Source organism: Anomaloglossus baeobatrachus, chromosome 3 (assembly GCF_048569485.1).
Source record: "Anomaloglossus baeobatrachus isolate aAnoBae1 chromosome 3, aAnoBae1.hap1, whole genome shotgun sequence".
Taxonomy (NCBI): Eukaryota; Metazoa; Chordata; class Amphibia; order Anura; family Aromobatidae; genus Anomaloglossus; species Anomaloglossus baeobatrachus.
The window spans coordinates 32,267,874-32,280,648 of record NC_134355.1 but is presented as its reverse complement, the minus strand read 5'-3'; positions in this window follow the sequence as shown (position 1 = coordinate 32,280,648).

Sequence of the window (12,775 nt, the reverse complement as noted above, 5' to 3'; positions counted from 1 at the left end):
AGCCATGTGCTACGCAATGAAACCACCTATAGCGCACCTACCATATTGCACAACGTGCAGCAAGATACAGTATGCTGTCCAGAGTCCAGATGTGCATTGCAGCTGACGGTGGCCACTTTCAGCATCAAACTTAAATGAGCGCCATATGCGGGATCAGCATTCAATGTTTTGGGGGGATCATGGGTTTCATATCATAGCATTTCTGTATGCAAGGTGTTGATTCGTATTGAATTGATGATGCCCTACAACTTTGTCATTCACTTTCTTTCTCTATATCGTTCCGTTTTCGAGATAAAAATGCCAACTCCGTTGTTTTCCACCAGGTGGCGCTAGAGGTGGTTTCATTGTGTAGCGCATGGCTACTTTACTATACCTAGACACCACTTCTATGCCTATAGCTGCCGCCGTTCTCAAGTTAATAGCGGTGGACAGGATATGGGTGGACACACTGTATATACACACACACAGACACACATTATATACGTGCACACACATATAAACACACAATTTATATACATATACAGTACATACATTGTACATGACACCGCATATACACACACACACATAATTTATACATATATATATATATATATATATATATACACACACATGCACACATACATTCTTTATATACACATATATATATATATATATATATATATATATATATATGTACACACACACACAATATGTATACACATATACTGTGTGTTCAGTTCCACATGTTTCGATGACTTTTCAGTATTTGATCATTTCCTCCTAATTGTATCTAATCAATTGTGTGATGATGTTTTAACAATTTTATACATTGTAATATTTGTATTATGAAGTATTGTATACGTTTGGAATTCTTATGAAGATTTATGTATAAAATGAGAATCAAGTCACAAAAAGTGATTTTACTAATCAAACACCGATTGTGAGTTATGTAATGTTTTCTCCGACCAACCTATTGTCATTTCTTAAAGGGGCGGTAGACCTAAAGGGTAATTCTTATTCCCATCTTCATAGCTGTATATTGTCGGATAGTTCTTGTAAAATCAAACACTTTTTAAATTTACTGTTTATTAAGATTTGCAGCCGTTCTTGAGAGATTAACATTTCTCTTTTGTTTACAGCTCATTGCCTAGGAGACCGACCACCGCTGCTCTCAAGCTGTTAAGCACTGGGTTGAAGCTGGCCAGGAATAGGAAGTAACAGCGTGTTCCGGCGTTCCTTCCTCGTCAGCTTCATAACAATGTTTGAATACTCAAGTAGTCAATGTTTAAATACTCAAGCTCATGTTCTGCTGTTTAACAGTAGTGGTCGGTCTCCTAGGCAACAAGTAAACAAAAGAAGTGTTAATATCTCAAGAACGGCTGAAAATTTTAATAAGCAGTAAATTGCAAAAGAACTTGTATTTAGCCGTACTATCCAACAACATATTTTTTATGTAGCTGAAAATAAGCCTTTAAATTAAATATGAAATATATCTGTCCTCACTGTGTCAATCTGCAGCATTTTCTGTATGATCTGGATACAGTCAGTCTTGTAGGAATCCTGTGGAAAATACAGGGGTTAATCCACTGATGATCACTTTCATCTTTGGCTACTGGTGAAATGAAGCCACACCCTCTTTGTTATACTGCACACAGGTGATAGGGGAGAGGCTCCTGCTGCAGCCAATTGTTGTACAGCTACATACATGGACATGGTTGAGCTCCTGTGTAGTATATATTTCTCAGTTTTAACTGTACAACATAGGATCAAAGGGGGAAATTAAAGGGAAGAATTGCTGCTCTCGATGTGAGTTAAGAAAACCTAAAATCAGTACAAATACAGTAAAAAAAAAAGTTTTGTAAATGGACTCAACTTTTATGGAGATGCAACCTGTAGAAAGTGAAGTTGGTGCATCTCTGCTCCAAATGTCCAAAACATGGGACGAATGTGATTGACAACTTAGTGAAATCGAATCTCCGACCAATCAGACTCTGGCTGTAAGATTTTTACACACAGGCTTAAAAGCTGTAATCTGATTGGTTGCTGCATAAACCCTCTCCTGCGACCGCGGTAGTTTTCCTTTGTATATTTGTTCTTTATATAGAAGTGTTCTTGCTAATTAACCCCATAATTATTGTGACACTGTAATCTTTGCTAATGTACATTTTGTGTAAATAAAGTTGTTTTTTTTCAATCTTTTGAAATAGAATCTTGTGGAAAACTAACTAGTGTCAGTATGAACAGGTGTCGTGATTGTATGGACCAATCAAATAACAGATGTCTTCTAAGTGATTTCGGAAAGGTGGACGTAATGCAAACGGGTTCAGCTGCACTGGGCCCATCATGGCTGTTGTATGCAGTTAGTTATTCTGGTCTCAGTTTTTTGTAAATATTTTATTTTATCTTTTTATTGGACAGCACTGAAGATCTGACCCTGTAATACAATGTACAGTGTCAGTGTGCAGATTGTATAGCAGTATATATAACTCTAGACACAGCCATTAATGTCTAAACCACTGGTAACAAAAATGAGTACACCCCTAGGTGAAAATGGCCAAATTGTGCCCAAAGTGGGAATATTTTGCATGCCCTCCATTATTTTACAGCTTTGCCTTAACTCTTTTGGGCATGGAGGTCACTAGAGCTTCACAGGAGCCGCTGTATCCTCTTCCATCCTTCATGATAATATCACGGAGCTGGTGGATGTTAGAGACCTTGCGCTCCTCCACTTTTCAGGAGGCCCCACAAATGCTCCATAGGGTTTAGATCTGGAGATGCTCGACCGGTCCAGCACCTTTACCCTCAGTTTCTTTAGCGAGGCAGTGGTGATCTTGGAGGTGTTTGAGGCCATTATCATGTTGGAATATACTCTAATTTAATATGTCAAAGTACATGTTGGCATTCATTGTTCCCTCAATGAACTCTAGCTCCCCACAGCTGGCAGCACTCATGCAGCTCCAAACCATGACCCTCCACCATCTTGCCTGACTGTAGGGAGGACACACCTGTCTTTGTCCTTCACACCTGGTTTCTGCCACACACACTTAACACCTTCTGAACCAAATAAGTTTATCTTGGTCTCATCAGACCACAGGATGGTTCCAGTAACCCATGTCCTTAGTCTGTTTGTCTTCATCAAACTGTTTGCGGTTTTCTTACGCATCATCTTTAGAATAGGCTTCCTTCTGGGATGACAGCCATGCAGAACAATGTGATGTGGTGTGCAGCGTATGGTCTGAGCACTGAGGACTCCCCACCCCTGTAACCTCTACAGCATGTAGCGTGTGGTCTGAACACTGACAGGCGGACCCCCCACCCCTGTAACTTCTGCAGTAATCCTGGCAACACTCATACATCTATTCTAAATAGATGACCTCTGGGTATGACGCTGACCTCGTGCACTCAGCTTCTGTGGTCGACCATGGTGAGGCCTGTACTGAGTGGATCCTGTCTTCTTATCCACTGTATGTTCTTGACCACCGTGCAACAGCTCAGTGTCAGGGTGGTGACAATCTTCTCATAGCCTCGGTCATCTCTATAGAGCAACAATTCTTTTTACAGATCCTCAGAGAATTGTTTGCCATGAGGAGCTATGGTGAACTTCCAGTTTTCAGTATAAGAGTGTGTGCGTGATAATGTCGCGGGCGGGGAGGAGGGTGTCAGCACACCGCGCTCACCCCTTCTGCTCGGGTCCGGCAGTTGCTCCTGGTGGCTCGAGCCGTGGGCCGGATCCCGGGGTGTCTCGAGCGACACTCCTCGCCCGTGAGTGAAAGGGGGTTGTTTGTTGGGTGTGGGGATTGTTATAGTTCGTGACGCCACCCACGGTTGTGGTGATTGCACCACCGCTGCTCAGTATGGGGGTCCCGGGGATGGTGATGCGGAGCAGCCAGGTGTTGTGTTGCCCCTCCGTGGGTAGGGGTTGGTAATCCCGGGGCCCGGTGATGAGATGTGAAGTGTAGGGCCTGGAGGGCGCAGGGACGCGGGGGCAGCGCTGTGCCTTGCGGCACTATGGTACTCACTCAGCCTGACACACGGACACAGTTTGTACGGTAAACCAACGGCTGGTAGGACGGTCCCACAGACGGCTGCACCTGCACTCCCGGTAGGTAACGGTGACGTTTCTCTTCCTTGCACCTATGTTGTCTGATGGTAGCGGTGGATTCCCTCCGATTACCCGCTCCCCGACTGCAATCTGGGCCGGAGGAGCTCTACACTTTGCCCGCAGGCGCTGGCCCTGGGGAAACTTGTGCCTTGGCGGTGGCGGTGTCTCCCCGGTAATGGTCGGGCTGTTGCCGTCAATCGGGACTTGGTTGCTGGGGGATCTGCGTCCCCGTCACTGACGGATTTGGCAAATCTGGCGACTCCTAGCCTTGCCGGGGTCCGAGAGGCCCCTGCCCTGGTGCTGACTGTCCTTCGGAACACTGCTCCAGACCACCGGGCACACAGCCAACGGGGTCCTTCCAGGAACTTCCAAACTGTCCCCCTCCAAACAGTCACCGCCGTCGCTGACCTTGCTGTTCTAGCCCTACACAAAGCGGGGCTCTCAGGCTTTCTTTCCTTCTGTCACTTTGCTTACTCTTCTCCTTTACTACTTTCCTTACTTTCACTTAACTCCTCTGTTCACTCTAGCCCCTGCCTGGGCTACTCCTCACTCCTTCCACTTCCTCCTCCCTGACAGAACTCCTCACTCAAGCTCGTCCCTGAGCTGACTGCCTGGTCTCTTCCTGCCTCCAGAGTTGTGAGCTCCTCGGTGGGCGGAGCCAACCGCCTGGCCCACCCCCTGGTGTGCATCATCAACCTCTGGAGGAAGGCAACAAGGATTTCTGGTTAGCAGGTGTGCCTACCTGGAGTGTGGGGTGTGGTGGTGTTGTGACCTGTGTCCCCTGGCTTGCCCAGGGCGACACATTCCCCCTTAGCAAAATGCAGACCGTCCGCGGGCTGCCGTCCTACACCGGTTTTATTTTTCTGTAAAAGGGGATAACAGGGTTAAGCAAAACATAAATACATTTTTAATCAAAACTCTTCCCAAGACGGGAGGCACATTTACTTTTAACGTTGCAACGGTGTACGGTCACGGTTTCCGCTCTCTCCCACCCAAGCAACCTGGCCCTGATGCTGCCCCTAAAACCCAGGCAGCACCCCTTGACCCACAGTCCAGCACAAGTTACCCGAGCGGGATCTGTCCTTCCCCTCCAGAGGGTAGCCACCGGTTCCTTTGGTGGCTGGGCCCTGGCCTGCTCTGCTCAGGGCCCTCCCTCCAACCTGCCTCTCCGGAGGCGGCATTGCGGAAACGGTAACGGTACCCAACATATTTACAAGCCACTTAACGTTTGTGGTGCCCTGCAGAGTTCACGGGCTTGTCCATGGATAGTTCCCATGCAAATAAACTTAAACGGTCCCTACGGGGACAACGGTGCCGGCTCCAGCCGGTTACAAATCACACGGTGAATCAGGTGAAAACTCGGTTCAATCAGTGTTTTTCTATTTTTCAAAACTTTCAACTTTTCAAACAAACAATAAACTTCAGTGATGGTCCCAACGGGGACGGTGCAACGGGCATCCGCTGCACTACTCCGGCTCCTCTGCTAAGGCGAACCCATCCTCTGCCACCAGCACACCAAACAGGCACTGACATGCCTGCTGTGACAGGGGTACCCGGTACCCATTTCCACCGGTACGCGGGGTATGATAAACCACAGGGTCCTCCACATAGCGGGAGCGCTCAATTGCTCCTTCAGCCGCAACAGCGGACCTGGAGCTGGGGCAGGAGTCGTCATCTCTTAGTCCTGCGTCAGGCGGGTTGCCGCCAGCTGCCGCAGCCTCCTGGCCCCTAGTATCCAACACCTCAGACCCTTCTACGGTAGCACGGGGCAGCAGATTAGGCGAGCTTACACGGAGGCGCTCCATAGATAACGGTAAGGATGATGTATAAGCCGAAACTAGGCCGGGCCCCTCAGCCGCAGCGGCCGGTCCAGGTAGGACGTAGGGACGTGGGTCACCAGTCGGTTCTGCTACATCCATTTCCCCTCCGTACCTCAGGGCAGTTGTAATCAGCTCCTCCACCTCGTTGGTCCACTGCTCCAGCATCCGGAAGATCTGATCCTGCTGACGCTGGTGGAATTGTATTACCCGGGCCTTCATCCAGGCCACGGTCCCGGGCTCAGGGTCTGGCACAGTCTCTATTGGGACGTCTGGCACCACGCTGTTAAGGGGCCGCGGTTCTAGCGGTTCCCCTTGGGGCACTTCAGGGCCGTCCGGGACGTCTGCAGCCGGCTGATCCGCCGGAGCGGCTGGGCAGGGTATCGCTACCGATTGGGCAGGTAGCGGGCCTAATGGCGGGGCGGCAGCAACTATCACGGGTAGCGGGGAGAGAGGCAGGGTGAGCGGAAGCCGGCCGGGCCCCTCAGCTCCAACGGCCGATCCTTCAGGAATACAGGGGCGTGGGTCGCTTACCCGCTCCTCCAAATCCTCTTCCGCCTCGCGTCTCCACATAGCAGCCACCACGTCCGCCATGTCGGTCTCCCACTCCTCCAGGAGGAGTTGCATCTGGGCCTGCAGACGGTTACTCAGCGGGACGGTCCGGACCCTCAACCACGTCGCCGCGCCGGGCGCAGGGGCTTCTTCGTTGGGAGCTGGGTGGTACATCTTGGCACTCGTGCCTTCCAGGAACTGGGTATCTTTGCAGAGTCCTGGCGTCCCTGCTCTTATAGCCGCGGCTACATGCGGACGGCCGCCATCGCGTCCCCCTTAGCTCTTTCCGGCCCCTCCTCTCTCGGGGCGGGGTTTTGGCCTTCGCGCTTCTACTGCTCGAGAAGACGCTCGAGCGGGAACTTTTCGCGCCAAAGATGGCGGCTTCTGAAATTTTTCTGCCGGATGCCTCCGGCGGTAACAAGGCGCACCTCTACCTGACGGCAGAGCGGTAAGATCCTGTTCGTGACGCCAAGTTGTCGCGGGCGGGGAGGAGGGTGTCAGCACACCGCGCTCACCCCTTCTGCTTGGGTCCGGCAGTTGCTCCTGGTGGCTCGAGCCGTGGGCCGGATCCCGGGGTGTCTCGAGCGACACTCCTCGCCCGTGAGTGAAAGGGGGTTGTTTGTTGGGTGTGGGGATTGTTATAGTTCGTGACGCCACCCACGGTTGTGGTGATTGCACCACCGCTGCTCAGTATGGGGGTCCCGGGGATGGTGATGCGGAGCAGCCAGGTGTTGTGTTGCCCCTCCGTGGGTAGGGGTTGGTAATCCCGGGGCCCGGTGATGAGATGTGAAGTGTAGGGCCTGGAGGGCGCAGGGACGCGGGGGCAGCGCTGTGCCTTGCGGCACTATGGTACTCACTCAGCCTGACACACGGACACAGTTTGTACGGTAAACCAACGGCTGGTCGGACGGTCCCACAGACGGCTGCACCTGCACTCCCGGTAGGTAACGGTGACGTTTCTCTTCCTTGCACCTATGTTGTCTGATGGTAGCGGTGGATTCCCTCCGATTACCCGCTCCCCGACTGCAATCTGGGCCGGAGGAGCTCTACACTTTGCCCGCAGGCGCTGGCCCTGGGGAAACTTGTGCCTTGGCGGTGGCGGTGTCTCCCCGGTAATGGTCGGGCTGTTGCCGTCAATCGGGACTTGGTTGCTGGGGGATCTGCGTCCCCGTCACTGACGGATTTGGCAAATCTGGCGACTCCTAGCCTTGCCGGGGTCCGAGAGGCCCCTGCCCTGGTGCTGACTGTCCTTCGGAACACTGCTCCAGACCACCGGGCACACAGCCAACGGGGTCCTTCCAGGAACTTCCAAACTGTCCCCCTCCAAACAGTCACCGCCGTCGCTGACCTTGCTGTTCTAGCCCTACACAAAGCGGGGCTCTCAGGCTTTCTTTCCTTCTGTCACTTTGCTTACTCTTCTCCTTTACTACTTTCCTTACTTTCACTTAACTCCTCTGTTCACTCTAGCCCCTGCCTGGGCTACTCCTCACTCCTTCCACTTCCTCCTCCCTGACAGAACTCCTCACTCAAGCTCGTCCCTGAGCTGACTGCCTGGTCTCTTCCTGCCTCCAGAGTTGTGAGCTCCTCGGTGGGCGGAGCCAACCGCCTGGCCCACCCCCTGGTGTGCATCATCAACCTCTGGAGGAAGGCAACAAGGATTTCTGGTTAGCAGGTGTGCCTACCTGGAGTGTGGGGTGTGGTGGTGTTGTGACCTGTGTCCCCTGGCTTGCCCAGGGCGACACAATAACACCAAATGTGACACACAAAACACCGGCCCTCATTTACACCTGAGACCTTATAACACTAACGAGTCACATGATACCAGGGAGGCAAATTGGCTAATTGGGCACAATTTGGTCCTTTTCACTTAGGGGTGTACTCTCTTTTGTTCCCAGTGGTTTAGACATTAATAGCTGTGTGTTGAGTTTTTTACACTGTTATACAAGCTGCGCACTGACACTGTACATTGTATCAGGGTCAGATCTTCAGGGTTTGTCCCATGAAAAGGTATAATAAAATATTTACAAAAATGTGAGGGGTGTACTTTTTTGTGATATACTGTATATGTGTGTGTCCTGTGTACATATGTAATGTGAATGTGTGTATGGTATACGGTATATGCTTGTGTGGATGTGTGTACTATGTATACAATTAACTTAATATTACGTTAATATGTGTATAAAGTGTTGACAAGTGCAAATTTTACATACATATGCCCACTTTAATTATTTGGCGAGTTTTTACCTCAGTATTTGGTGAGTTTTTACCTCAGTATTTTACCTCAGTATTTGGTGACTTTTTACCTCAGTATTTGGTGAGTTTTTACCTTATTATTTGGCGAGTTTTTACCTCAGTATTTTACCTCAGTATTTGGTGAGTTTTTACCTTATTATTTGGTGAGTTTTTACCTCAGTATTTGGTGAGTTTTTACCTCAGTATTTGGTGACTTTTTACCTCAGTATTTGGTGACTTTTTACCTTATTATTTGGCGAGTTTTTACCTCAGTATTTTACCTCAGTATTTGGTGAGTTTTTACCTTATTATTTGGTGAGTTTTTACCTCAGTATTTTACCTCAGTATTTGGTGAGTTTTTACCTTATTATTTGGCGAGTTTTTACCTCAGTATTTTACTTCAGTATTTGGTGAGTTTTTACCTTATTATTTGGTGAGTTTTTACCTCAGTATTTGGTGAGTTTTTACCTTATTATTTGGGGAGTTTTTACCTCAGTATTTTACCTCAGTATTTGGTGAGTTTTTACCTCAGTATTTTGTGAGTTTTTAACTCAGTATGTTACCTCAGTATTTGGTGACTTTTTACCTCAGTATTTGGTGACTTTTTTTTACCTCAGTATTGTACCTCAGTATTTGTAAGCAAAACCAGGAGAGGAACACTCAGAGGAAAAGTATAATGGAAACACAGGCACCAAATCTGCACTTTTCACCCACTCTTGATTTTGGCTACAAATACTGAGGTAAAAAACTCACCAAATACCTAATGTGTGCACGTGGCTTGATGGGGATGTTCTTGTCAATGTGCTTGTATATACGTGGATGGGGCATTATGGAGGGGGGTTCAAACACATCCTGTATGGGGGGGGGTGCTCTTTGATGTCTTTTTCCGACCCTGGTTTGTGGTTTAATGAGAAATGGGAATCACTGCCCAAGTATCATTAGAAAATAGCAAAACATAAAGCTGTCGTGCAGTAGTAATCTAATACCACCAGACAGTGCTCCTATATATTGCCATTATACCTCCACACTAAAAGCGTGCCATATAAACAAAAAAATCTATGATTGTGATGAGCACAATTCCTTTCAACATCTTATCTTTTATAGCAGTGGATGAGGTCATATTTGTGCCACAGAACCGCAAGTGCCAACTAGAAAGTATAGGGCAGTCATGGCGAACCTTTTACAGGCCGAGTGCCCAAACTGTAGCCCTAAATCCATTTTTTTCCCCGAAGTGCCAACCAATCCTATTATGTAAATAATTGATTGTAACATTACCTTTGCAGTCTTCTCTTCTCTCCAGCAGGGGGCATCACGCTCATGCATGCTTGAAGCTGAGCCCCTGCCCTTTCCAGACACAGCAGTTGGATTGATCTTTCTGGAAAAAATTGCAGCATATAAGACTGAGATTTTAGCATGGAACGCAATCAGATGTCACCCTGTAATCCACATCTACATTTCAAAGTCTGAACATCTTGAAATCCCATAAAGACGTACGAGTTGCTACCCTCCCCCTTCATTGTGTAGTTATGTCCCCCTTCCTGGCCACTTCCTGGTAAACATGTCCCCCATCCTGATATATATTTCCTACATTCTGCTATATTTGTCCACATCATGGCCCCATTCCTGGTAAATGTACCCCATTCCTGGTAAATGTACCCCATCCTGGTAAATGTACCCCATCATGGTAAATGTATCCCATCCTGGCATGTTCCCCCATGCTGTCAAATGACCCCATCCTGGTAAATGCACCTCATCCAGGCATGTTCCCTTATACTGGTAAATGTCCCCTTTCCTGGTAAATGTACCCCATCCTGATAAATGTCACCCTTCCTGCTAAATGTTCCTCATCCTGGCATGTTCATGTTCCCCCTATCCTGGCATGTTTTCCCAAATCCTTTCATGTTTCCCCCCATTCTGGTAAATGTATCCCCCATACTGGTAAATGTACCCCTTCCTGGCATGTTCCCCTTCCTGCTAAATGTACCCCATCCTTGCATGTTTCCCCCATCCTTGCATGTTTCTCCATCCTTGCAGTCATGTTTTCCCCCATCCTTGCAGTCATGTTTCCCCCCATCCTTGCAGTCATGTTTCCCCCCATCCTTGCAGTCATGTTTCCCCCCATCCTTGCAGTCTTGTTTCCCCCCATCCTTGCAGTCTTGTTTCCCCCCATCCTTGCAGTCTTGTTTCCCCCCATCCTTGCAGTCTTGTTTCCCCCCATCCTTGCAGTCTTGTTTCCCCCCATCCTTGCAGTCTTGTTTCCCCCCCATCCCTGCAGTCATGTTTCCCCCATCCTTGCAGCCATGTTTCCCCCATCTTTGCACGTTTCTCTCCATCTTTGCACGTTTCCCCCATCCTTGTTTTCATGTTTGCCCCGTGCTCTCCATGTTTGCTCCGTGCTGTTTGCCCCGTGCTCTCCATGTTTGCCCCGTGCTCTCCATGTTTGCCCCGTGCTCTCCATGTTTGCCCCGTACTCTCCATGTTGGCCCCGTGCTCTACATGTTTCCCCCGTTCTCTCCATGTTTCCCCCGTGCTCCCATGTTTCCCCCGTGCTCCCATGTTTCCCCCGTGCCCTCCATGCCCCGTGCTCTCCATATATACCCCATGCTCTCCATATATACCCCGTGCTCTCCATATATACCCCGTGCTCTCCATGCCCCGTGCTCTCCATATATACCTCGTGCTCTCCATGCCCCGTGCTCTCCATATATACCCCGTGCTCTCCATATATACCCCGTGCTCTCCATGCCCCGTGCTCTGTTTATATACCCCGTGCTCTCCATGCCCCGTGCTCTCCATATATACCCCGTGCTCTCCATGCCCCGTGCTCTGTTTATATACCCCGTGCTCTCCATGCCCCGTGCTCTCCATATATACCCCGTGCTCTCCATGCTCCGTGCTCTGTTTATATACCCTGTGCTCTCCATGCCCCATGCTCTCCATATATACCCCGTGCTCTCCATGCCCTGTGCTCTCCATGCCCCGTGCTCTCCATATATACCCCGTGCTCTTTATGCCCCGTGCTCTGTTTATATACCCCGTGCTCTCCATGCCCCGTGCTCTCCATACCCCGTGCTCTCCATGCCCCGTGCTCTCCATCTATACCCCGTGCTCCCCATGCCCCGTTCTCTGTTTATATGCCCCGTGCTCTCCATGCCCCATGCTCTCCATGCCCCGTGCTCTCCATGCCTCGTGCTCTCCATGCCCCGTGCTCTGTTTATATACCCCGTGCTCTCCATGCCCCGTGCTCTCCATATATACCCCGTGCTCTCCATGCCCCGTGCTCTGTTTATATACCCCGTGCTCTCCATGCCCCATGCTCGCCATACCCCGTGCTCTCCATGCCCCGTGCTCTCCATCTATACCCCGTGCTCCCCATGCCCCGTGCTCTGTTTATATGCCCCGTGCTCTCCATGCCCCATGCTCTCCATGCCCCGTGCTCTCCATGCCTCGTGCTCTCCATGCCCCGTGCTCTGTTTATATACCCCGTGCTCTCCATGCCCCGTGCTCTCCATGCCTCGTGCTCTCCATGCCCCGTGCTCTGTTTATATACCCCGTGCTCTCCATGCCCCGTGCTCTCCATATATACCCCGTGCTCTCCATGCCCCGTGCTCTGTTTATATACCCCGTGCTCTCCATGCCCCATGCTCTCCATACCCCGTGCTCTCCATGCCCCGTGCTCTCCATCTATACCCCGTGCTCCCCATGCCCCGTGCTCTGTTTATATGCCCCGTGCTCTCCATGCCCCATGCTCTCCATGCCCCGTGCTCTCCATGCCTCGTGCTCTCCATGCCCCGTGCTCTGTTTATATACCCCGTGCTCTCCATGCCCCGTGCTCTCCATATATACCCCGTGCTCTCCATGCCCCGTGCTCTGTTTATATACCCTGTGCTCTCCATGCCCCGTGCTCTCCATGCCCCGTGCTCTGTTTATATACCCCGTGCTCTCCATGCCCCGTGCTCTCCATGCCCCGTGCTCTCCATGCCCCGTGCTCTCCATGCCCCGTGCTCTGTTTATATACCCAGTGCTCTCCATGCCCCGTGCTCTCCATGCCCCATGCTCTCCATGCCCCGTGCTCTGTTTATATACCCTGTGC